Here is a 24051-nt window from a genome sequence, read left to right on the forward strand (position 1 = left end):
GAAGCATGAACAGAGCCATAAGAACAGTGGATTGGTTTGGGGGCGCATCGGGTTTTAAAATTAACATGGAAAAATCTGGTATTTTAACTGTTGGTGATTTTATTGTAGATTCTGAGTGTAAATTAACAAGAATGAATGAAGTAAAAATTTTAGGTATTTATTTCTCAGAGTCAGGTGGTAATGTAAGAAATTGGGAGTCTCTGCTGGAAAGAGTTAAGAAAAAGATTACTTTCTGGCAGTTGAGAGATCTTACCCTGGAAGGAAAAATTTTAATTATTAGACAGGTTTTACTCCCAATGTTTTTATATGTCTCAACAGTTTTTATCCCCCAAAATAATATCATGAAGAGAGTTATTAAGGTATGTTTTAATTTTTTATGGAGATCCAAGATGGAAAGAGTAAAGAGAGAGGAGATATATAAATCAAAGAAAAAAGGTGGGAAAGGTTTTCCGGATATTAGGTCCTTTTTATATGCAAAGTATGTAGCGAACTGTGTATGCACTTTATTAGGACCAGGCTCTAAGCTAAAGTTGTTTTCTATATATAATTTAGGTTTCTATATTAGAAATTATAAATGGTTGGAGATGTCTCTAAATAGGCCTTATAGGTTTTTACCTCCAGGAAATTATATTGTTTTAGAAAAAATTTTAAGAGATTTTAAACTTAAGATGGTCGAAATAAATGTTCTTAAATGCCATAAAAAAATCCTAAAAATCCTGGAAGAGAGAATAGGTATCAGTCCTGTGGAACATTTTTCATTCAAAATTGTGGAAAGAATCTGGATGAATGTAAATTATAGTGTGTTATCTAATGAACACAGGGATTTACTCTGGTGTATAGTAAAAGACTGCCTGCCAACCCGTGAGTTCCAACACAGGCGTGGGTTGGTAAGATCTGAAGTGTGCCCAAGATCCAGGTGTGGGAATAGTGAAACACCCATGCACATCTTCTGGAATTGTAATTTTGCACAGACAATATGGAGGAAAGTGTGCAATATAGTGAGAGCTGTGAGTACTGTTAATTTTTTGGATTGTAACAGAGTATTTTATGGGATGGGGATAAGAGAGGAGGATTTTAAAATTGTATGGATTATTATTGCATGTGTGAAGGCGGCATTGTGGAAAGCAAGGAACATTTTAGTGTTTAAACATAAGGAAGTAACAGTCGACCAGTGTATTAAATTATGTCTAAGTTATTTGTACATGTATTTCTGGAGGGACAAAATGACGCTTGGCAAGGTGAAAGCAAATGAGAAATGGAAACAATGTAAATGGAATGAACTTACCTTGTAAGCTTTGATTTTTTGAAAACCTGTGGAAAAACAAAAAAAGAAGAACAAAAACAAACAAAAAAAAATAGCCAAAACTATATAATTTTTTTTAAAAAAAAAAAGAGGGAAAAAATAAATAAATATATATATATAAAAGAAAAAGAAAATAAAAGATTTGGAGAAGTATTAAAATTGGTAGAATGCACGATGATGGATTTGAGTCTTCTTATCTTTTTGTTGATTCCAAGACTTTGTAATCTGAGTGTAAAACAAAAAAAAAAAAAAAAAAAAAATAATCTGTTCTTATCAGTTTAATATCTGATGCGTCCCCTATCTGGGGACCATATATTAAATGGATTTTTAGAACAGGGAGATGGAAAAAGAGCTTGCTCTGTCCACTCCACGCATTGACCTGGTATTGCAGTATCTCCAGGACCGGTGCACCCCTTCTTTAATGCAGTTTCTAAAATCAGAAAGTATTGAATTCAATGTTTTTTGTTCATTTTGCTTGTTTGTCGGATTTTGGGATGGACTCTTTGGCTTTGCTTTTCTTCTCCTCATTGGATTTTTCATGTTCAAAGTTGCAGAAGCCAGATGACAAGCTCATTTTGGTTCAACTTCAGCAACTGTGCATTGCATTGCCATGTAATGTAACGCAATGCTATCTTTCTAGCTCTCCCTCTTTACTTCCTTTTGGATAAACAGACATATTAGGCAAGCATTTTGGAGCTTTCACCTAAATAACTACAGGTGGTGAGATAAGCTGCACAATATAATTGACCTTTCAGTATATTGTTGCACACACACCATCTATTTAGCAAATGCCCTTGTTATCAACAGCAGCCTTTTAAACTCACCTGAGCTAACAGGTATGTGCGCTGGTTACTCTGCTGCGCTTAAAATTTCTTTTTTGGTTTGCTACAATGCCTTTTCTGAAACGTTGTCTCCCTCTGCTGGAACACTGACTTCTTTCAATTAATGCCTGCAGACTATAAAAGAGAACCCAACCCAAAAAGTTTGGTTGATTAGTCTGTGGCATTCTGTTAAACTGTTGCTTATGGCGGTCTCTGTGAGCTTCTCAGCGACATTCAGCCAGCCAGGTATCCTGCCTGCAGTAGATGGAATGTGGCAATGGAACGCTGGCTGCGCGTGTCATAATAGGCTCTGAGCCTTTATATACCTGCGCACAGCAGCAGCCACCTTCAGTCTGCTGCTGGACAGCCAGCAGCAGCAGGAGAGGTAAGTAATCAGCAGCCCTCCTGCTAAGGGTAGACAGCTGCTCGTTCCACCCCACCCCCCGTCTTAATTGGTTCTCCTCCCTTCCAACGGTGTTGAGGCGGGTGGGAACAGCAGGGGGTGAGGGTGCTGTGTTTAAAGAGGTGGAGTTATGCAGATCTAAAACGCGTGGATTGCAGCAGCAGCAAGCCGAAAAGTGCAGGCATGTAAGGGATCTAGAGGTTGACAACATGTCTTCTTAACGGGAGTCCAGGAGCTTATCTCCACAAATGGACTCTTCAGGATCCTTGGGTGGCTCCGTAGTTCGAAACCAATTCTGGTTATCGCTTCTCGGCCTTTTGGCTCAGATCTGTAATGGGTCTAGTCATTTGGCTGTCTGTGCGTTAACTCTTGGCCCTGTGGCATCGCCATTTTATGGCTTAAGCCACTTGCTGCTATAAGGAGTTGGCCAGTAGACACGACTAGCGATAATGGGACGCATTCGATACGCTGGGCCCGGTGAGGCTCGAGTGAAGTTTGGAATCCAGATCGATGTGGAAGAAGGCAAAGAAGGAATCTTTACCCTCAGCTTCGTGGTGAAGGAGATTTTGTTTGGACTCCTTGAAGTGAAGAAGGAAGAAATCTTGTGCCTCCAGCAATTCAAAAGCAAGTATAATCTTGTATTTACTTCTATGGCTGTTTGCAACAATTTCTATGATTGTTTGAAAAAGAATCTGGACAATCAATATTTGGATGGGCTGACTTTTGTCATCTTGTATTGCTGAAAAGAGGTACCTCTGACTGTTTTCATGTACAACCCACATGTGGACTTGGCTTTGATTTATGCCTTTCTAAATAGGCACTGCTATATTACCAAGGTGGCAGTAAAAGTCATGAATGAGGAGGAACTATGGACCGGTAAATATCGTTTCATGGTCAAGTTCCGGGAAAGTCCTGATGAACCAGGGGGTATACATTATCCTCCATCAAATTTTTCCATTGGGAGTGAGCGGGGTTACCTGTTCTTCCCCAATGCGCCCAGGTTTTGTCGTCATTGTAGGAGGTATGGCCATACTCAGGAAGCATGCGACATCAGACAGATTATTTGCAGGAAGTGCAATGAGGTGGGTCATTCTTCCAATAATTGCAAAAATGAAATAGTCTGTAATCTCTGCGGAGAGAAGGGGCATGCCTTCAGAGACTGTATATTCCATCCTGGTTCATATGCGGGGGCAGCGGGAAGGGGAAGGAGAAGAAATGAATCTCCTGCACCCACAGCTACAACTCCGACTGCTCCAACTCCGACTGCTCCGATATCTACTCTGGCTTTCCTGGATGAGGAGGAGGCTCGGGTTGCTTTTCCAGAACTGGTTCGTGTGAATGTAAGAGGAAATATGGAGCTGGCACCTGAGCCACCGGTGCAGAGGGCCGCGTCTGTGGCTTCAGATGTCAGTGAGTCTGAGACGATAACTGATGATCGTATAGGCATGGAAGTGGCCCCGGTGGAGGATCTGGAGGCTGAAATTCCAGACATGATGGTTACATTGCAGGGGGAAGAGGAGTCTGATCTGACCAGAACACCGCATGTGGCCTGGAGCGATGTCGTTTCTGACCTTGAGGAGGAGGGAGGTCAGGGGGACTTGACCCCCAGCGGCGGGATTATAGTTCAGATGAAGATGGAGGCGCTTCAGTGAAGAAAAAGAAGAAAACTGAACCATCCTTTTCCCCTTTAAGTGACTGCAGTGTGAGTCCAGCCCGGGTTTACCCTACTGCATCCGATCCCCAAGATGTGTCTTTTTTGGGGGAAGGCACAAACTACGATATCTGCACGTCCAGCGTCCTACCCCCAGAAGGGTTAGGATGATGTACAGGTGGGCATGTTGTCGTGACCTGCCACATCAAATTAATAGATGGGTGCCCAAGTTGCTCTCAGCATCTTGTCGCTAAATGTTAGGCTGATTAAATCTGAGTCGAGAAGAGTGGCAATTTTGGACTACTTGAGCAACTTGGATGCGGACGTATACTGTGTCCAGGAGTGTGGGATCTCCGATCCCTTAAGTGAAAATGCATGGCCTTTAGGTCAAAGTGTGTGGTCTGGTTCTGTATGTAATAAAAATTGTGGGGTAGGTGTTTTGGTGAAGGGTTATAGTGTTAAGATAGAAAGTTACATGGTGGTGGAGGCGGGGAGGTGTGTAATATGTGAGTTAAATTGTAGGGGGTGGAGGGTTAGGGTGGTAAATATGTATGCACCAATAGATAAAGGGGAGAGGCTGGAAATTTTTGAGAAATTATGTTTTTTTTTATCTGGCAAAATGCCAATAATTTTTGTTGGAGATTTCAATTGTGTGACGGAGGGGGATAAGATGGATGTTACAGGTAAAAGACTCAAGAGTCTTGTGGCGGATTTTTCCTTACAGGATGCTGCGGAAGTTTTTTTAGGTAATCCACCTCCTGCGACCTATAAGGCCGACAGGGGAGGCATAGAGTCTAGAATAGACCGTATCTTCTTTTCTTCACAAAATGTTATTTGTAGGAATTTCCAGCAGGAAGATGTTCCCTTCTCTGACCATGTGTGTTTGAGGGCACGTCTAGAAGGTAAGATTTCCTTTGTATATGGTGGTGGCGTGTGGAAACTTAATGTGCGTTTGCTGGAAGATAATAGGATCATGCGTGATTTTAGGCGAATGTATGTTAGGTGGAGGGATAAAAAAAGTGATTTCAGGAATGTGCTTGAGTGGTGGGACTGGATGAAGAGTGAGATTGTTTTTTTCTTTAGAAAAAGGGGCAGGAGGAAAGCAGCAATGAATAGAGCAAAATTTAATGATTTAAGCTCTAGACTGGAGTGGCTGAGGAAGTTAAGGATGATTGGAGTGGATGTGGATGTTTTGATGTGTCAAGTGAAAGAAGAGATTAAGAAATATATTGAGGGTAAAGGGAAAGAAATTATTTACCGTTCTAAGATTGAACATTTGGAGAAAAATGAGAAATGCACAAGGTTTTTTTTCAAAAAAGTTTTTGGGAAGAAAGTAGATATGGATGAGGTGGTGAATGGTGATGGGGTGTGTGTGAGTGGGAAGGATGTGATGCAGGAGGTGGTGTTGTTTTATAAGGAGTTGTATGGGGAAAAATGGGTTGATGATAGGATGTTGACTGATGCTTTGGGGTGTTTAGAAGGTTGTTTGGGTGAGGATGAACGTGAAATATTGGATGATGTAATTGTGTTGGATGAAGTTAAAAAAGTGGTGATGTCTGCGAGTAAGAATAAAACACCTGGGAAGGATGGACTGCCCGTGGAGTTATATGTTAAGGAATGGGACACGATGGGAAATGACTTATTGGAGGTGTGCCAGTATATGTTCACGGAGAATATGTTGAGTGAATCTATGAGAGATGGGGTGGTGGTTTTGGTTCACAAGAAAGGTGATAAAAAGGATTTGGGGAATTGGAGGCCAATCACCCTTTTGAATGCAGACTATAAGGTGTTTAGTAAATTGTTGGCTAGCCGGATGCGGGAAGTGATTGGCGGTGTGGTGGATGAAGATCAAGTGTGTGCAGTGCCTGGGAGAAGTAGGACTGAAAATTTGGTGTTGTTGCGTGATGTGATTGGGGATTGTATGAGTTGTAAGCAGAAATGTTTGTTGTTTTCGGTTGATTTTGAAAAAGTTTTTGACCGTGTGTCACATAGCTTTATGTTTAAGGTTTTGTCTAAGATGGGTTATTCCAGGAATTTTGTAAACTGTGTTAGAAGTTTGTATTGTAATGTTTCAAGTGAATTTTTGGTGAATGAGTGGTTGAGTGAGAAAGTGAGAATTAAATCAGGAGTGCGTCAGGGGTGCCCTATGTCCCCTTTTTTGTTTATTAGTGTGATTGAAGTGTTGATGTCTATGGTTAGGAAGGATAAGGTTATGAGAGGTGTGATGATTCCTGGGAGTAATGGAAAGGATGTGAGAATTCTAGGTTACATGGATGATGTAGTGATTGTGAGTGGGAATATGGCTGCGATGAGTAGGGCAAGGTTGATATTAAGTTTGTTTTGTAGTGTCTCAGCTTTTAAGGTCAATTGGACTAAGAGTTCCTTTAAATGTTTTGGTGAGAGGAATGTATGGATGGATGGTGTGAGGTGTGAGGATGGTGCAATAAAGGTGCTTGGGATTAAGTTTAATGATGATTTGAAAGGAAATGAGAGTTGGGAAGATTGTGGGGTGAGAGTGGTGCGCAAGTTGAATTTTTGGCGAATGAGAGAACTAACTCTGACTGGGAAAGTTCTGATTATTAAGGCGGTTATTTTGCCTATTTTGTTGTTTGTTGCGAATGTATATCCTGCTGATTTTAAGAAAATTAGGAAAACTGAGAAATTCATCTTTAATTTTCTTTGGGGAAGTCGCATGGAGAAATTGAAACGGGAATATGTCTATAAGTTATGTGCAAATGGTGGTTTGGATTTTCCAAATATTGATTTCTTTTTAGGGATTAGTTACGTGAAAATGGTGGTGGTGGTTCTAGGGAAAAGTAATAAGTGTGCTTATATGATGAATTATTCGGCTGGATGGATGCTTTATGGCTTAAAGTGGGTCAAAAGGGATGCTAGAGTGCCTGTTGCTTTTAAGTGTCCTGTATGGTATGGTTGTGTTGAGAAATTTGTAAGGAAGTATGATTTGTTGTCCGTTAACATGAGTGATTTTAGGCAAAAGAAGAAAGTCATTAGGATGGTGCGTGAGCGTGAGGTGGTATGTAATATCAATGGGTTGAGAGGGGAGGAAGTAACCGAGATGTGGAGAAAATTAAGTATAGATGGTGTGACTAACAGACAGAGAGATATCGCTTGGATGATATTGCATGACATTTTGCCTGTTAGAGATGTGCAAAAGAAGAGGGATTTAGTTAAATCTGAGGTATGCCCGAGGGATGGATGTGGTTTGAGAGAGCATGTTAGACATATGGTATGGGATTGTGATTTTGCATATGATGTATGGAAGGGTATAGGGGGACTTTGCAAGGAATTGGTGGGTGTAAAGTATGTTAATTGGAAACTTGCTATGTTTGGGATGGGTGCATGTAGTAGAATTAAGGATAGGATTTTATGGTTGTTGGTGGTGTGTGTAATTGAAAGTTTGTGGGATGCGAGGAATTTGTTAGTTTTTAAAAGGAAGAAAATGTCAGTTAATGAATGTTTGAGATTGATTCTGTCACGTATGTATGTAATATACCTCTGGGATCAGGAACGTGGAAGTATTATAGATGCTGAAGGGATCTGGAAGTTTAAAAAGTGGAGGTTTTTGGTAAAGTTTAATTAGTAGTGTATAATGTACCTGATGATAAGGTTTGGTTTTATTTTTGATTATATACCAAGTGTGATGAAAGGCTAAGTGTCAATGAAAGGCTTTTGTAAGTCGATTTGATTGAGCTTATGCTCCGGCCTATCTGATTTGGTTTAAAAAAAAAAAAAAAAAAAATCTGTTCTTATCAGTTTAATATCTGATACGTCCCCTATCTGGGGACCATATATTAAATGGATTTTTAGAACAGGGAGATGGAAAAAGAGCTTGCTCTGTCCACTCCACGCATTGACCTGGTATTGCAGTATCTCCAGGACCGGTGCACCCCTTCTTTAATGCAGTCTCTAAAATCAGAAAGTATTGAATTCAATGTTTTTTGTTCATTTTGCTTGTTTGTCGGATTTTGGGATGGACTCTTTGGCTTTGCTTTTCTTCTCCTCATTGGATTTTTCATGTTCAAAGTTGCAGAAGCCAGATGACAAGCTCATTTTGGTTCAACTTCAGCAACTGTGCATTGCATTGCCATGTAATGTAACGCAATGCTATCTTTCTAGCTCTCCCTCTTTACTTCCTTTTGGATAAATTGACATATTTGGCAAGCATTTTGGAGCTTTCACCTAAATAACTACAGGTGGTGAGATAAGCTGCACAATATAATTGACCTTTCAGTATATTGTTGCACACACACCATCTATTTAGCAAATGCCCTTGTTATCAACAGCAGCCTTTTAAACTCACCTGAGCTAACAGGTATGTGCGCTGGTTACTCTGCTGCGCTTAAAATTTCTTTTTTGGTTTGCTACAATGCCTTTTCTGAAACGTTGTCTCCCTCTGCTGGAACACTGACTTCTTTCAATTAATGCCTGCAGACTATAAAAGAGAACCCAACCCAAAAAGTTTGGTTGATTAGTCTGTGGCATTCTGTTAAACTGTTGCTTATGGCGGTCTCTGTGAGCTTCTCAGCGACATTCAGCCAGCCAGGTATCCTGCCTGCAGTAGATGGAATGTGGCAATGGAACGCTGGCTGCGCGTGTCATAATAGGCTCTGAGCCTTTATATACCTGCGCACAGCAGCAGCCACCTTCAGTCTGCTGCTGGACAGAGAGCAGCAGCAGGAGAGGTAAGTAATCAGCAGCCCTCCTGCTAAGGGTAGACAGCTGCTCGTTCCACCCCACCCCCCGCCTTAATTGGTTCTCCTCCCTTCCAACGGTGTTGAGGCGGGTGGGAACAGCAGGGGGTGAGGGTGCTGTGTTTAAAGAGGTGGAGTTATGCAGATCTAAAACGCGTGGATTGCAGCAGCAGCAAGCCGAAAAGTGCAGGCATGTAAGGGATCTAGAGGTTGACAACATGTCTTCTTAACGGGAGTCCAGGAGCTCATCTCCACAAATGGACTCTTCAGGATCCTTGGGTGGCTCCGTAGTTCGAAACCAATTCTGGTTATCGCTTCTCGGCCTTTTGGCTAAGATCAAGTGTAGTATCTGTTCTTATCAGTTTAATATCTGATACGTCCCCTATCTGGGGACCATATATTAAATGGATTTTTAGAACAGGGAGATGGAAAAAGAGCTTGCTCTGTCCACTCCACGCATTGACCTGGTATTGCAATATCTCCAGGACCGGTGCACCCCTTCTTTAATGCAGTTTCTAAAATCAGAAAGTATTGAATTCAATGTTTTTTGTTCATTTTGCTTGTTTGTCGGATTTTGGGATGGACTCTTTGGCTTTGCTTTTCTTCTCCTCATTGGATTTTTCATGTTCAAAGTTGCAGAAGCCAGATGACAAGCTCATTTTGGTTCAACTTCAGCAACTGTGCATTGCATTGCCATGTAATGTAACCCAATGCTATCTTTCTAGCTCTCCCTCTTTACTTCCTTTTGGATAAACAGACATATTAGGCAAGCATTTTGGAGCTTTCACCTAAATAACTACAGGTGGTGAGATAAGCTGCACAATATAATTGACCTTTCAGTATATTGTTGCACACACACCATCTATTTAGCAAATGCCCTTGCTATCAACAGCAGCCTTTTAAACTCACCTGAGCTAACAGGTATGTGCGCTGGTTACTCTGCTGCGCTTAAAATTTCTTTTTTGGTTTGCTACAATGCCTTTTCTGAAACGTTGTCTCCCTATGCTGGAACACTGACTTCTTTCAATTAATGCCTGTAGACTATAAAAGAGAACCCAACCCAAAAAGTTTGGTTGATTAGTCTGTGGCATTCTGTTAAACTGTTGCTTATGGCGGTCTCTGTGAGCTTCTCAGCGACATTCAGCCAGCCAGGTATCCTGCCTGCAGTAGATGGAATGTGGCAATGGAACGCTGGCTGCGCGTGTCATAATAGGCTCTGAGCCTTTATATACCTGCACACAGCAGCAGCCACCTTCAGTCTGCTGCTGGACAGCCAGCAGCAGCAGGAGAGGTAAGTAATCAGCAGCCCTCCTGCTAAGGGTAGACAGCTGCTCGTTCCACCCCACCCCCCGCCTTAATTGGTTCTCCTCCCTTCCAACGGTGTTGAGGCGGGTGGGAACAGCAGGGGGTGAGGGTGCTGTGTTTAAAGAGGTGGAGTTATGCAGATCTAAAACGCGTGGATTGCAGCAGCAGCAAGCCGAAAAGTGCAGGCATGTAAGGGATCTAGAGGTTGACAACATGTCTTCTTAACGGGAGTCCAGGAGCTCATCTCCACAAATGGACTCTTCAGGATCCTTGGGTGGCTCCGTAGTTCGAAACCAATTCTGGTTATCGCTTCTCGGCCTTTTGGCTAAGATCAAGTGTAGTATCTGTTCTTTTAAGAACACAAGAGCTACGATCTATACTTGACGAGAGCGATCGAACTCGGAAGGAGAAGAGCTTCGGAGCCCAGCTGACATCGGAGAAGGAAGGCGGATATCGGTGGGAGGAAGAAGCTCTAAAGAATCCAGAAGAAGACGAAGACTCGGAGAAGAATTGGGCTGTCCTGTGGAATCTTCGAGGAAGAAAATCATCGAGACAAAGACCTTTCGGGGAATTTGTCCAGAACACGACGGGAGAAGAATCTGCATAGCTCCACCCATTCCGGGAAGAGTTCCAGATCCAGCTCCAAGAAGTAACTGCAGGAGGAAAGCCATGGCAAGCGCTGCGAGGAAGGCCGAAAAGAAGAGCCTGGAGCAGGGGACAGCCAGGAGGGCCCAGCCAGGAGCCGATTCTGACCCCAAGGACTCTGCCTCCACGACTGGCCAGCAGAAGGGACCCCAGAAGCCCCGCCACGAAGCTCCAGCCCTGGAGCCATGGATGCGGCAGACGGTGGCCCTGAAGCTGAAGGAAGTGGATGGGAGGGTGCCGGACATGTCCTCGGACGTGTTCTGCCAGAAGATGCTGCTGGATCGAGGCTTCTCCAGGTCGGACACCCTCAGCATCCAGACCTTCTTGACGGGGATCTTCTTCGTCACCTTCGCCACTGTGAACACCTGCAGGAGGTTCTGGGAAATGGTAAGCGCAAAAGGACCGGATAATTCTTTCTCTGCCTTTACAGGTAGCTGCCCTATCCAGAGGGATGAAAGGAGGATCACGGTCTCCATGCGCAACCCGCACACCCCAGGCCAAGACATCTGTACCTTCCTGAGACGCTTCTGTTTGGTTGTGAAGGAACCCTCTCACATCCTGAATGGACTCGGCTTCTGGACAGGTAAGTGGTCGGTGACCGTTAGACTTCACAGGGACCTGGCGTACTCAGACGGACTTCGGCACCTGCCCCCGACATTCTCCCTGGGCAACTCCTACGGCCTCATCTATTACCCGGACATGCCGCGGAACTGCAGTAGATGCGGCAAGAACGGCCACGAGATGAAGGACTGCAAGGAGGATGCCTGCAGGATTTGTCGAGTGACGGGACACAGCTCGAAGGACTGCCCGAAGAAGACATCCTGCAACCTGTGTGGGCTGGCGGCTCATCTGTACAAGGATTGCCCCAAGCGTGAGAGATCCTGGGCATCGGTGGTTGCGATGACCCCAGCTACGGAGGACAAGGCCCCGACGACCAGGCCTGTGAAGGTCAAGGACGTGACGACCAAGGCCCCAGCGGCCAAGGCCGAGACGACAAAGGCCAAAGCGGTCAAGGAGTCGGTGGCCAAAGCCCCAGCGACGGTCCCAGCAGCTCCGAAGCAGAAGAAAAAGTCAAAGGAGGGTAAGAGTTCTGTCACCCCTCTCTCGATCCCTCCCCCTGCCACCCCCGTCCAATTCCCCCCCACCCCGGCCACCCCTGCTGAGGATTCCACTTCCTCTTCCTCCTTCCCCTACTCCTCAGCAGGTGTCCTTTCCCCTGCCCCGGCAGCCACTCTCCCTCCCCAGACCATGGTAGCGGTGGAATTAACCTTTCCTCCACCTGCCGCTATCTATTCCGAGGAGGATTTTCCCCTTCTTGTCTCCCCAGTTCCAACTCGGGGAAAGAGGAAGGTGGAGGACATCCCTGCTACTGAATCCTCCAAAAAGAAGATTCTGGATTTCGTAGGCGAAAAGGAGGATACCCTCCCTGAGCCAGAAGAGATGGAGCACATGGTTGAGACCCTGGTGGCCGAGCCAGAAGAGGAGGAACTGGTGGTCGCCGAGATCGAGGCCACGCTGCTTGACCAGATGGAGGAAGAGGGCCTGCTGGTGATCCCGTCACCAACAGTCAACACCGACGAGGGACCACCCGACCGGAGTGGTAACTAAGGTGTATTGCCTGCGCTAACATTTTCTTTTTTCCCTACATGATGGCTAATATTAACTTATTTTCCATTAATGTCAGGAGCATCAAGGACAAGTTCAGACGTCAGACTATTTATGCCTTCCTTACTTCCCAGTTGTGTGATGTTTATATGTTGCAGGAATGTTCCCTTCCCTCCTCTAGGTCCTTCAAACATCTGGCCAGGGAGTGGTCCCACGGTCCATCCTACTGGTCCGGTGGGGGTGACTGCAAGTCTGCGGGGGTCGCAATTCTGACCAGGGGGGGCGCATTCACGCTTGAGTCCGTCCAGGAGCTCATCTGCGGCAGGGCTCTTGTTGTAGATGGCAACTGGGCGGGAGAACCTGTCAGGTTCATCAACGTGTATGCGTCCCCACTGAAGAATGAGCGTTTGTTGCTTTTCCAGACCCTGCGGCTTCAGCTTGCCACCACCAGGACCTTAGTGATGGCCGGGGATTTCAACTGCCCCATCGAGGAGGATGGTCGTAGTTCTGGCACATCTGCCAAGTTGGACATCACGTCCAAGCTGCTCATCGAGATGGTAACCGAGGCCTCTCTTCAGGACGTGGTGGGCTCCATGGGGAGAGGCTCCACAAACTATTCGTGGAGCCGAACCGATGGCTCACTCCACTACAGGATTGACTTTGTGTTCACCTCTCGGGCAGTCAGGCAGAGTAGGCACTCGATGGTCCCCTGCTTCTTCTCCGACCACAGAGCCATTCACTTACAAGGTGTCCTCGGCGACGGTTTTCCGTCCGGCCCCGGCTCCTGGAAGCTGAATTGTGCTCTGCTGGCTCAGGATGAAGTCGTGGAGGAGCTGAGAGCAGCCTACGCAATGTGGCAGTCCTACAAGGGTAGCTTCCAAACAGTCTCTGATTGGTGGGAATATGTTAAACTTGAGTTTCGCTGTTTCTTTCAGGCCAAGGGTCGACAACAGGCGTGTGAGAAGAGGAGAGACTTCAGAGGGCTGCAGCGCGAGCTGCGGTCGCTGCAGGACCTTCTTCACTGCGGCTGGGACGTGAGGGAGGAGCTGGAGGAGACCAAGAAGAGCCTGAAAAGGCACTTTGAGGAGGAGTCCAAGCGAATCGTCTTCCGTTCCAAAGTGGAGAATCTGGAGAAGTGTGAGAAATGTAACTCATTCTTTTTCAGGAAACTTCATGCCGGTCACACGCCCCTGAACGAGCTGCAAGACGAGAGCGGAAACATGCGACGTGGGAAGGAGGACGTGATGAGGGTCGTCAGCGACTTCTACAGCGAACTCTACTCCCACAAGACTACCGACCCCGACGCTGCTGATAAGTTCCTGTCAGGTATCACTAACCATCTTGATCCTGCAGGCACGGCAGCCTTGGACAAACCTCTGATGGTGGGCGAATTGCTCTCTGCCGCTAAATCCTTTAGGACCGGCAGGACCCCGGGCAGTGATGGTCTTCCAGCGGAGCTCTATGTAGCGCTGGGAGACCTCATCTGTCCGGACCTGTTGGACCTGTACGAGGAGATGGTGGTGGAGGGTAGAATGCCTCCATCTTTGAGGGAAGGAATGGTCACGATCCTGTACAAGCGGAAGGGAGAGAGGTGCGACCTGAGGAATTGGCGTCCCATCACTCTGCTCAACGTGGACTACAAGATCCTGGCCAAGACGATGGCGACACGACTTAAGACGGTCATCGGACGGATCATCCACCCGGACCAGACCTGCGGTATCCCTGGACGTCGCATCGCAGACAGCCTCGCTCTCGTGCGGGACACGGTCGAGTACATCAAGGTCCGCCGCGCACACGCGGCCCTGGTCTCCTTGGATCAGGAGAAGGCCTTCGACCGGGTTTCCCACGAGTTCATGGGCCGAGCTCTGCACCGGTTAGGTTTGGGTAACATGTTTTGTTCGTATGTCCGTCTGATGTATTTTGATATCCACAGCTCGGTGTTGGTGAACGGCTGGAAGACTGACCCCTTCCCTGTCCTCTCTGGGGTCAGACAAGGCTGCCCTCTATCACCTCTTCTTTTTGTTTGTGTTATAGAACTCTTCGCAGAGGCTATCCGGCAGAATGGAGAGATCAGAGGGATCACCGCACCGGGTCCGGGACGACACGAGGTCAAGTGCTCGCTCTACATGGACGACGTCACCGTCTTCTGCGCTGATCGTGGTTCAGTCGACGCCCTCGTCCAGACGTGTGAGAGGTTCGGCCGGGCTTCAGGGGCCAAAGTCAACTGCAGGAAGTCAGAAGCCATGCTCTTCGGGGATTGGCAGCCGGCCTCCTCCGCCCCCTTCCCCTTCAACATTCAACCGGATTTCCTCAAGGTGCTGGGAGTCTGGTTCGGGAAGGAAGGAGCGGCCCTCAAGTCCTGGCAAGAACGCTTGGCCAAGGTGAAGCAACGGATCGGACTCTGGAGCCTCAGACACCTCACTTGTGAGGGTAAGGCACTCGTCCTGCGTAATGAGGTCCTGCCCGTCTTGCAGTACACGGCGCAGGCCTGGCCCCCACACGTCACTGTGTGCAGGGCCATTACCAGGACAGTGTTACACTTTGTCTGGGGATCCAAGATGGACAGAGTCAGGCGGGCCGTCATGTACAAGGAGCCTCGCAAGGGTGGGAAGGGCGTTCCAGATATCCCCACCCTCCTGCGATCCTCTTTTGTGTGTGATTGTGTCCGCCGGACTTTGCAAGTCAAGAATGGCTCCGCGGGCAGGTCCATGTCTCGCTTCTTCCTGCTTCCTCTTTGGAGGCGACTCGGCTGGGACAAGTGGGACAGCTCCTTCCCCTACAACTGGACGACGCCATGGTTCTACGGAGACGTCGTTCGATTTGTGGGGGAATATCAACTGGAGGGACTCAAGCCCGACTTGTGGAAGCCCAAAACTATCTACAAGCTCATCAGAGCCAAGGATGACGTGGAGAACATCACAGGACTTCACCAGGACACGCTGGAGACTGTGTGGACAAATGTGTCGTCTGACAGGCTGACCAACGGGCACAAGGACTTGTCGTGGATGGCGATTCAGGGCGGACTGCCAGTCCGGTCATTCATGCATGCCCGGAACCTGTGCAAGACCCGGTACTGCCCAAGGTGCCCCTTCGTGGAGGAAACATCTTTGCACACTTTTTGGGACTGCGGATTTGCACAGCGCCTGTTGACTGCCTTTGAGGACGACCTGAGGAACTCTGTCCCCAGGGCGAGCCTATCGCACCATTCTGTACTTTACGGACTCTTCCCTGGGGTTCATACCGTCGGAGCCATCCAGGAGGCTTGGCGCCTTATGAACTGCTTCAAGGATGCCGTTTGGGTCGCCAGGAACCGGCTCATCTTGAGGAGGGAGAGGATGTCCATCCAGGACTGCCGCAGGCTGATACACAGCCTGCTCAGAGACTATTCCATCGTGGACGGTCCGGAGGACGAGGATGAGGACTAAACCCCTCCTCCCCCTCTCCCCTTATGTGTCTTGTCTTTCAATAAAGCTTCGGGCCTGTGTTTTTCCCCTCCCCATCCCCTTTTTCCCAATCCCCATCCCTTATCACGGTTCGTCGTACTGTATTGATTGACATGCTTTTTCTTTCAGATTGAGTGTTTTGTGTAGCATAGGGGTGTGATGTGTCTAGTTAGTGCGTCGTATCCTCATGCTATGTAAATATGATGTAGAATTCTGTGTGTACTGGGCTGCGGCACTGTACACTGTCTGTTAACTTATTTTTTGTGCTAATAAAAGATATATTCAATCAAAAAAATCTGTTCTTATCAGTTTAATATCTGATACGTCCCCTATCTGGGGACCATATATTAAATGGATTTTTAGAACAGGGAGATGGAAAAAGAGCTTGCTCTGTCCACTCCACGCATTGACCTGGTATTGCAGTATCTCCAGGACCGGTGCACCCCTTCTTTAATGCAGTTTCTAAAATCAGAAAGTATTGAATTCAATGTTTTTTGTTCATTTTGCTTGTTTGTCGGATTTTGGGATGGACTCTTTGGCTTTGCTTTTCTTCTCCTCATTGGATTTTTCATGTTCAAAGTTGCAGAAGCCAGATGACAAGCTCATTTTGGTTCAACTTCAGCAACTGTGCATTGCATTGCCATGTAATGTAACGCAATGCTATCTTTCTAGCTCTCCCTCTTTACTTCCTTTTGGATAAACAGACATATTAGGCAAGCATTTTGGAGCTTTCACCTAAATAACTACAGGTGGTGAGATAAGCTGCACAATATAATTGACCTTTCAGTATATTGTTGCACACACACCATCTATTTAGCAAATGCCCTTGTTATCAACAGCAGCCTTTTAAACTCACCTGAGCTAACAGGTATGTGCGCTGGTTACTCTGCTGCGCTTAAAATTTCTTTTTTGGTTTGCTACAATGCCTTTTCTGAAACGTTGTCTCCCTCTGCTGGAACACTGACTTCTTTCAATTAATGCCTGCAGACTATAAAAGAGAACCCAACCCAAAAAGTTTGGTTGATTAGTCTGTGGCATTCTGTTAAACTGTTGCTTATGGCGGTCTCTGTGAGCTTCTCAGCGACATTCAGCCAGCCAGGTATCCTGCCTGCAGTAGATGGAATGTGGCAATGGAACGCTGGCTGCGCGTGTCATAATAGGCTCTGAGCCTTTATATACCTGCGCACAGCAGCAGCCACCTTCAGTCTGCTGCTGGACAGCCAGCAGCAGCAGGAGAGGTAAGTAATCAGCAGCCCTCCTGCTAAGGGTAGACAGCTGCTCGTTCCACCCCACCCCCCGCCTTAATTGGTTCTCCTCCCTTCCAACGGTGTTGAGGCGGGTGGGAACAGCAGGGGGTGAGGGTGCTGTGTTTAAAGAGGTGGAGTTATGCAGATCTAAAACGCGTGGATTGCAGCAGCAGCAAGCCGAAAAGTGCAGGCATGTAAGGGATCTAGAGGTTGACAACATGTCTTCTTAACGGGAGTCCAGGAGCTCATCTCCACAAATGGACTCTTCAGGATCCTTGGGTGGCTCCGTAGTTCGAAACCAATTCTGGTTATCGCTTCTCGGCCTTTTGGCTAAGATCAAGTGTAGTATCTGTTCTTATCAGTTTAATATCTGATACGTCCCCTATCTGGGGACCATATATTAAATGGATTTTTAGAACAGGGAGATGGAAAAAGAGCTTGCTCTGTCCACTCCACGCATTGACCTGGTATTGCAGTATCTCCAGGACCGGTGCACCCCTTCTTTAATGCAGTTTCTAAAATCAGAAAGTATTGAATTCAATGTTTTTTGTTCATTTTGCTTGTTTGTCGGATTTTGGGATGGACTCTTTGGCTTTGCTTTTCTTCTCCTCATTGGATTTTTCATGTTCAAAGTTGCAGAAGCCAGATGACAAGCTCATTTTGGTTCAACTTCAGCAACTGTGCATTGCATTGCCATGTAATGTAACGCAATGCTATCTTTCTAGCTCTCCCTCTTTACTTCCTTTTGGATAAACAGACATATTAGGCAAGCATTTTGGAGCTTTCACCTAAATAACTACAGGTGGTGAGATAAGCTGCACAATATAATTGACCTTTCAGTATATTGTTGCACACACACCATCTATTTAGCAAATGCCCTTGTTATCAACAGCAGCCTTTTAAACTCACCTGAGCTAACAGGTATGTGCGCTGGTTACTCTGCTGCGCTTAAAATTTCTTTTTTGGTTTGCTACAATGCCTTTTCTGAAACGTTGTCTCCCTCTGCTGGAACACTGACTTCTTTCAATTAATGCCTGCAGACTATAAAAGAGAACCCAACCCAAAAAGTTTGGTTGATTAGTCTGTGGCATTCTGTTAAACTGTTGCTTATGGCGGTCTCTGTGAGCTTCTCAGCGACATTCAGCCAGCCAGGTATCCTGCCTGCAGTAGATGGAATGTGGCAATGGAACGCTGGCTGCGCGTGTCATAATAGGCTCTGAGCCTTTATATACCTGCGCACAGCAGCAGCCACCTTCAGTCTGCTGCTGGACAGCCAGCAGCAGCAGGAGAGGTAAGTAATCAGCAGCCCTCCTGCTAAGGGTAGACAGCTGCTCGTTCCACCCCACCCCCCGCCTTAATTGGTTCTCCTCCCTTCCAACGGTGTTGAGGCGGGTGGGAACAGCAGGGGGTGAGGGTGCTGTGTTTAAAGAGGTGGAGTTATGCAGATCTAAAACGCGTGGATTGCAGCAGCAGCAAGCCGAAAAGTGCAGGCATGTAAGGGATCTAGAGGTTGACAACATGTCTTCTTAACGGGAGTCCAGGAGCTCATCTCCACAAATGGACTCTTCAGGATCCTTGGGTGGCTCCGTAGTTCGAAACCAATTCTGGTTATCGCTTCTCGGCCTTTTGGCTAAGATCAAGTGTAGTATCTGTTCTTATCAGTTTAATATCTGATACGTCCCCTATCTGGGGACCATATATTAAATGGATTTTTAGAACAGGGAGATGGAAAAAGAGCTTGCTCTGTCCACTCCACGCATTGACCTGGTATTGCAGTATCTCCAGGACCGGTGCACCCCTTCTTTAATGCAGTTTCTAAAATCAGAAAGTATTGAATTCAATGTTTTTTGTTCATTTTGCTTGTTTGTCGGATTTTGGGATGGACTCTTTGGCTTTGCTTTTCTTCTCCTCATTGGATTTTTCATGTTCAAAGTTGCAGAAGCCAGATGACAAGCTCATTTTGGTTCAACTTCAGCAACTGTGCATTGCATTGCCATGTAATGTAACGCAATGCTATCTTTCTAGCTCTCCCTCTTTACTTCCTTTTGGATAAACAGACATATTAGGCAAGCATTTTGGAGCTTTCACCTAAATAACTACAGGTGGTGAGATAAGCTGCACAATATAATTGACCTTTCAGTATATTGTTGCACACACACCATCTATTTAGCAAATGCCCTTGTTATCAACAGCAGCCTTTTAAACTCACCTGAGCTAACAGGTATGTGCGCTGGTTACTCTGCTGCGCTTAAAATTTCTTTTTTGGTTTGCTACAATGCCTTTTCTGAAACGTTGTCTCCCTCTGCTGGAACACTGACTTCTTTCAATTAATACCTGCAGACTATAAAAGAGAACCCAACCCAAAAAGTTTGGTTGATTAGTCTGTGGCATTCTGTTAAACTGTTGCTTATGGCGGTCTCTGTGAGCTTCTCAGCGACATTCAGCCAGCCAGGTATCCTGCCTGCAGTAGATGGAATGTGGCAATGGAACGCTGGCTGCGCGTGTCATAATAGGCTCTGAGCCTTTATATACCTGCGCACAGCAGCAGCCACCTTCAGTCTGCTGCTGGACAGCCAGCAGCAGCAGGAGAGGTAAGTAATCAGCAGCCCTCCTGCTAAGGGTAGACAGCTGCTCGTTCCACCCCACCCCCCGCCTTAATTGGTTCTCCTCCCTTCCAACGGTGTTGAGGCGGGTGGGAACAGCAGGGGGTGAGGGTGCTGTGTTTAAAGAGGTGGAGTTATGCAGATCTAAAACGCGTGGATTGCAGCAGCAGCAAGCCGAAAAGTGCAGGCATGTAAGGGATCTAGAGGTTGACAACATGTCTTCTTAACGGGAGTCCAGGAGCTCATCTCCACAAATGGACTCTTCAGGATCCTTGGGTGGCTCCGTAGTTCGAAACCAATTCTGGTTATCGCTTCTCGGCCTTTTGGCTAAGATCAAGTGTAGTATCTGTTCTTATCAGTTTAATATCTGATACGTCCCCTATCTGGGGACCATATATTAAATGGATTTTTAGAACAGGGAGATGGAAAAAGAGCTTGCTCTGTCCACTCCACGCATTGACCTGGTATTGCAGTATCTCCAGGACCGGTGCACCCCTTCTTTAATGCAGTTTCTAAAATCAGAAAGTATTGAATTCAATGTTTTTTGTTCATTTTGCTTGTTTGTCGGATTTTGGGATGGACTCTTTGGCTTTGCTTTTCTTCTCCTCATTGGATTTTTCATGTTCAAAGTTGCAGAAGCCAGATGACAAGCTCATTTTGGTTCAACTTCAGCAACTGTGCATTGCATTGCCATGTAATGTAACGCAATGCTATCTTTCTAGCTCTCCCTCTTTACTTCCTTTTGGATAAACAGACATATTAGGCAAGCATTTTGGAGCTTTCACCTAAATAACTACAGGTGGTGAGATAAGCTGCACAATATAATTGACCTTTCAGTATATTGTTGCACACACACCATCTATTTAGCAAATGCCCTTGTTATCAACAGCAGCCTTTTAAACTCACCTGAGCTAACAGGTATGTGCGCTGGTTACTCTGCTGCGCTTAAAATTTCTTTTTTGGTTTGCTACAATGCCTTTTCTGAAACGTTGTCTCCCTCTGCTGGAACACTGACTTCTTTCAATTAATGCCTGCAGACTATAAAAGAGAACCCAACCCAAAAAGTTTGGTTGATTAGTCTGTGGCATTCTGTTAAACTGTTGCTTATGGCGGTCTCTGTGAGCTTCTCAGCGACATTCAGCCAGCCAGGTATCCTGCCTGCAGTAGATGGAATGTGGCAATGGAACGCTGGCTGCGCGTGTCATAATAGGCTCTGAGCCTTTATATACCTGCGCACAGCAGCAGCCACCTTCAGTCTGCTGCTGGACAGCGAGCAGCAGCAGGAGAGGTAAGTAATCAGCAGCCCTCCTGCTAAGGGTAGACAGCTGCTCGTTCCACCCCACCCCCCGCCTTAATTGGTTCTCCTCCCTTCCAACGGTGTTGAGGCGGGTGGGAACAGCAGGGGGTGAGGGTGCTGTGTTTAAAGAGGTGGAGTTATGCAGATCTAAAACGCGTGGATTGCAGCAGCAGCAAGCCGAAAAGTGCAGGCATGTAAGGGATCTAGAGGTTGACAACATGTCTTCTTAACGGGAGTCCAGGAGCTCATCTCCACAAATGGACTCTTCAGGATCCTTGGGTGGCTCCGTAGTTCGAAACCAATTCTGGTTATCGCTTCTCGGCCTTTTGGCTAAGATCAAGTGTAGTATCTGTTCTTATCAGTTTAATATCTGATACGTCCCCTATCTGGGGACCATATATTAAATGGATTTTTAGAACAGGGAGATGGAAAAAGAGCTTGCTCTGTCCACTCCACGCATTGACCTGGTATTGCAGTATCTCCAGGACCGGTGCACCCCTTCTTTAATGCAGTTTCTAAAATCAGAAAGTATTGAATTCAATGTTTTTTGTTCATTTTGCTTGTTTGTCGGATTTTGGGATGGACTCTTTGGCTTTGCTTTTCTTCTCCTCATTGGATTTTTCATATTCAAAGTTGCAGAAGCCAGATGACAAGCTCATTTTGGTTCAACTTCAGCAACTGTGCATTGCATTGCCATGTAATGTAACGCAATGCTATCTTTCTAGCTCTCCCTCTTTACTTCCTTTTGGATAAACAGACATATTAGGCAAGCATTTTGGAGCTTTCACCTAAATAACTACAGGTGGTGAGATAAGCTGCACAATATAATTGACCTTTCAGTATATTGTTGCACACACACCATCTATTTAGCAAATGCCCTTGTTATCAACAGCAGCCTTTTAAACTCACCTGAGCTAACAGGTATGTGCGCTGGTTACTCTGCTGCGCTTAAAATTTCTTTTTTGGTTTGCTACAATGCCTTTTCTGAAACGTTGTCTCCCTCTGCTGGAACACTGACTTCTTTCAATTAATGCCTGCAGACTATAAAAGAGAACCCAACCCAAAAAGTTTGGTTGATTAGTCTGTGGCATTCTGTTAAACTGTTGCTTATGGCGGTCTCTGTGAGCTTCTCAGCGACATTCAGCCAGCCAGGTATCCTGCCTGCAGTAGATGGAATGTGGCAATGGAACGCTGGCTGCGCGTGTCATAATAGGCTCTGAGCCTTTATATACCTGCGCACAGCAGCAGCCACCTTCAGTCTGCTGCTGGACAGCCAGCAGCAGCAGGAGAGGTAAGTAATCAGCAGCCCTCCTGCTAAGGGTAGACAGCTGCTCGTTCCACCCCACCCCCCGCCTTAATTGGTTCTCCTCCCTTCCAACGGTGTTGAGGCGGGTGGGAACAGCAGGGGGTGAGGGTGCTGTGTTTAAAGAGGTGGAGTTATGCAGATCTAAAACGCGTGGATTGCAGCAGCAGCAAGCCGAAAAGTGCAGGCATGTAAGGGATCTAGAGGTTGACAACATGTCTTCTTAACGGGAGTCCAGGAGCTCATCTCCACAAATGGACTCTTCAGGATCCTTGGGTGGCTCCGTAGTTCGAAACCAATTCTGGTTATCGCTTCTCGGCCTTTTGTCTAAGATCAAGTGTAGTATCTGTTCTTTTAAGAACACAAGAGCTACGATCTACACTTGACGAGAGCGATCGAACTCGGAAGGAGAAGAGCTTCGGAGCCCAGCTGACATCGGAGAAGGAAGGCGGATATCGGTGGGAGGAAGAAGCTCTAAAGAATCCAGAAGAAGACGAAGACTCGGAGAAGAATCGGGCTGTCCTGTGGAATCTTCGAGGAAGAAAATCATCGAGACAAAGACCTTTCGGGGAATTTGTCCAGAACACGACGGGAGAAGAATCTGCATAGCTCCACCCATTCCGGGAAGAGTTCCAGATCCAGCTCCAAGAAGTAACTGCAGGAGGAAAGCCATGGCAAGCGCTGCGAGGAAGGCCGAAAAGAAGAGCCTGGAGCAGGGGACAGCCAGGAGGGCCCAGCCAGGAGCCGATTCTGACCCCAAGGACTCTGCCTCCACGACTGGCCAGCAGAAGGGACCCCAGAAGCCCCGCCACGAAGCTCCAGCCCTGGAGCCATGGATGCGGCAGACGGTGGCCCTGAAGCTGAAGGAAGTGGATGGGAGGGTGCCGGACATGTCCTCGGACGTGTTCTGCCAGAAGATGCTGCTGGATCGAGGCTTCTCCAGGTCGGACACCCTCAGCATCCAGACCTTCTTGACGGGGATCTTCTTCGTCAACTTCGCCACTGTGAACACCTGCAGGAGGTTCTGGGAAATGGTAAGCGCAAAAGGACCGGATAATTCTTTCTCTGCCTTTACAGGTAGCTGCCCTATCCAGAGGGACGAAAGGAGGATCACGGTCTCCATGCGCAACCCGCACACCCCAGGCCAAGACATCTGTACCTTCCTGAGACGCTTCTGTTTGGTTGTGAAGGAACCCTCTCACATCCTGAATGGACTCGGCTTCTGGACAGGTAAGTGGTCGGTGACCGTTAGACTTCACAGGGACCTGGCGTACTCAGACGGACTTCGGCACCTGCCCCCGACATTCTCCCTGGGCAACTCCTACGGCCTCATCTATTACCCGGACATGCCGCGGAACTGCAGGAGATGCGGCAAGAACGGCCACGAGATGAAGGACTGCAAGGAGGATGCCTGCAGGATTTGTCGAGTGACGGGACACAGCTCGAAGGACTGCCCGAAGAAGACATCCTGCAACCTGTGTGGGCTGGCGGCTCATCTGTACAAGGATTGCCCCAAGCGTGAGAGATCCTGGGCATCGGTGGTTGCGACGACCCCAGCTACGGAGGACAAGGCCCCGACGACCAGGCCTGTGAAGGTCAAGGACGCGACGACCAAGGCCCCAGCGGCCAAGGCCGAGACGACCAAGGCCAAAGCGGTCAAGGAGTCGGTGGCCAAAGCCCCAGCGACGGTCCCAGCAGCTCCGAAGCAGAAGA

At 46.9% G+C, this 24051-nt stretch overlaps 7 non-coding genes and 3 pseudogenes across 7 annotated transcripts; all 10 read left to right on the plus strand.

The window, feature by feature from the left end:
* The first annotated feature begins 1496 nt into the window (after positions 1-1496).
* LOC141232532 (U2 spliceosomal RNA) lies at positions 1497-1719 on the plus strand (annotated as a pseudogene).
* Positions 1720-7904: 6185 nt separating this feature from the next.
* Positions 7905-8091, plus strand: LOC141232505 (U2 spliceosomal RNA). The gene has a single exon (XR_012298751.1). It is a non-coding gene; the product is annotated as a U2 spliceosomal RNA (small nuclear RNA).
* A 1109-nt stretch (positions 8092-9200) lies between these two features.
* On the plus strand, positions 9201-9391 carry LOC141233065 (U2 spliceosomal RNA). The gene has a single exon (XR_012299230.1). It is a non-coding gene; the product is annotated as a U2 spliceosomal RNA (small nuclear RNA).
* A 1109-nt stretch (positions 9392-10500) lies between these two features.
* On the plus strand, positions 10501-10590 carry LOC141232567 (U2 spliceosomal RNA; annotated as a pseudogene).
* A 5552-nt stretch (positions 10591-16142) lies between these two features.
* LOC141232480 (U2 spliceosomal RNA) lies at positions 16143-16336 on the plus strand. Its single transcript, XR_012298730.1, has one exon. It is a non-coding gene; the product is annotated as a U2 spliceosomal RNA (small nuclear RNA).
* Positions 16337-17445: 1109 nt separating this feature from the next.
* On the plus strand, positions 17446-17636 carry LOC141232441 (U2 spliceosomal RNA). Its single transcript, XR_012298691.1, has one exon. It is a non-coding gene; the product is annotated as a U2 spliceosomal RNA (small nuclear RNA).
* A 1109-nt stretch (positions 17637-18745) lies between these two features.
* Positions 18746-18936, plus strand: LOC141232452 (U2 spliceosomal RNA). Its single transcript, XR_012298703.1, has one exon. It is a non-coding gene; the product is annotated as a U2 spliceosomal RNA (small nuclear RNA).
* Positions 18937-20045: 1109 nt separating this feature from the next.
* LOC141232463 (U2 spliceosomal RNA) lies at positions 20046-20236 on the plus strand. The gene has a single exon (XR_012298714.1). It is a non-coding gene; the product is annotated as a U2 spliceosomal RNA (small nuclear RNA).
* A 1109-nt stretch (positions 20237-21345) lies between these two features.
* LOC141232474 (U2 spliceosomal RNA) lies at positions 21346-21536 on the plus strand. Its single transcript, XR_012298724.1, has one exon. It is a non-coding gene; the product is annotated as a U2 spliceosomal RNA (small nuclear RNA).
* Positions 21537-22645: 1109 nt separating this feature from the next.
* Positions 22646-22723, plus strand: LOC141232584 (U2 spliceosomal RNA; annotated as a pseudogene).
* Positions 22724-24051: the final 1328 nt, after the last annotated feature.

This window comes from Phyllobates terribilis, unplaced genomic scaffold (genome assembly GCF_046119375.1).
Source record: "Phyllobates terribilis strain yellow unplaced genomic scaffold, ASM4611937v1 Scaffold_540__1_contigs__length_1147954, whole genome shotgun sequence".
Lineage (NCBI taxonomy): Eukaryota > Metazoa > Chordata > Amphibia > Anura > Dendrobatidae > Phyllobates > Phyllobates terribilis.